The sequence below is a fragment of the Enhydra lutris genome, unplaced genomic scaffold (genome assembly GCF_002288905.1).
Source record: "Enhydra lutris kenyoni isolate GAN:26980312 unplaced genomic scaffold, ASM228890v2 scaffoldscaffold22, whole genome shotgun sequence".
In the NCBI taxonomy this organism is placed as follows: Eukaryota; Metazoa; Chordata; class Mammalia; order Carnivora; family Mustelidae; genus Enhydra; species Enhydra lutris.
The window spans coordinates 12,934,894-12,936,818 of record NW_019154106.1 but is presented as its reverse complement, the minus strand read 5'-3'; positions in this window follow the sequence as shown (position 1 = coordinate 12,936,818).

The window sequence follows — 1,925 nt, the reverse complement described above, 5'->3', positions numbered from 1 at the left end:
TATATAGTGGGTTAAAGCCTCTGCCTTCAGCTCAGGTCATGATCTCAGGGTCCTGGGATCGAGCCCCACATCAGGCTCTCTGCTCCGCGGGGAGCCTGCTTTCTCCTCTCTCTCTCTGCCTGCCTCTCTGCCTACTTGTGATCTCTGTCTGTCAAGTAAATAAATAAAATATTTTAAAAAATAAATAAATAAATAAAATCTTTTTAAAAAAAATATTTCATCTACTTTATTTGTCAGAGAGAGAGAGAGAGAGAGAGATACAGCACAAACGGGGGAGCAGCAGGTGGAGGGAGAAGCAGGCTCCCTGCTGAGCAAGAACCACCCCCCGACTAGAGACTCCATACCAAGACCCCAAGATCCTGACCCCAGCCGAAGGCACAAGCCAAACTGACTGCGCCACCCAGGCAACCCTAAATAAATAAAATCTTAAAACAAAACACATAACTGCACAAGGCAGAAGTTGCAGCTAAAAAGGCAGGTAGAGATAAGTTTGTAAGACCATGAATGCTGTGCTAAAAGCTTTGTACTACATCCTATTTATTTATTTATTTGAGAGAGAGCACACGAGCCCAGGGTGGGGCTTAATGGGGGCGGGGAGGGGAGAAACAGAGGGAGAGGGAGAGAAAGTCTTAAGCAGACTCCATCCTGGGCTGGACTCAGGGGCTGGATCTCATGACCCTGAGATCAGGACCTGAGCCCAAACCAAGAGTTGGAAGCTTAACTGACTGGACCACCTAGGTGTTCCAGGACTACATACTTTTAAGAAGGTCTAACCTAGGGGTGACTGGCTGGCTCAGTAGGCTAAGCATCCAACTCTTTTTTTTTTTTTAATTTATTTATTTGATAGAGATCACAAGTAGGCAGAGAGAGAGGAGGAACCAGGCTCCTGACCAAGCAGGGAGCCTGATGCAGGGCTCGATCCCAGGACCTGGGATCATGACCCGAGCTGAAGGCAGAGGCTTTAACCCACTGAGCCACCCAGGCACCCCAAGCATCCAACTCTTGATTTCAGCTCAGGTCATGATCTCAGGGTCCTGGGATCAAGCCCTGGGTGGGGTTCCCTGCTCAGCATGGAGTCTGCTTGAGATTCTCTCTCTTTCTCCCTCTGCCCCCCCACCCCCACTTGTACTCACTCACTCTCTCTCTCAAATAAATAAATAAAATCTTTAAAAAATTTAAAAATAGGTAAGTGGAGTCCAGAGGGTTCATTATCCCCTTGAGATGTACACCAAAACACAAAACGACAAAAAACACAGACTTTTCTGGAAAGAGTTACCCATAACTTCCATCACCTTCTTAAAAAGGGGTCCATGACCCAGTAAAGGTTAGGAAGCACCAGGGAAACATCACAATTTGGGGCAGATGAAGGATCTGAAGTTTGTGTTGCGGGTTCACCCTCTGATGGAGCTGGTTGGGGGGTGGGGGTGGTTAGAGGAGAGTTTTCAGAGGCTGATACAAACCCCCAAGAGGGATATTCATCTGAGAGGGGAATGGAGAAAACAGGACTGTCTAAGAAGTAGCACGCACAGAATTTAGGGCAACTGGGTGAAAATGGCAAAGGAAAAGAGAGGTAAAGTTTAGAATTACAACGGGAACCCTCAGAAAGAAGATATAAAAGAAACGGTGACTGACTTTTAAATGACACAATTTCTTTTTAATTTACTTATTTTTATTTTTTAAAAGATTTTATTTATTTATTTGTCAGAGAGAGAGAGAGAGAGAGCACAAGAAGGCAGAGTGACAGGCAAAGGAGACTGAGAGAGAAGCAGGCTCCCCATTGAGCAAGGAGCCTAATGCGGGACTCGATTCCAGGACACTGGGATCATGACCTGAGCCAAAGGTACCCGCTTAATGGACTGAGCCACCCAGGTGTCCTTACTTATTTTTATTTTTAAGGTATAGTTGACACACCATCTGCATGATTT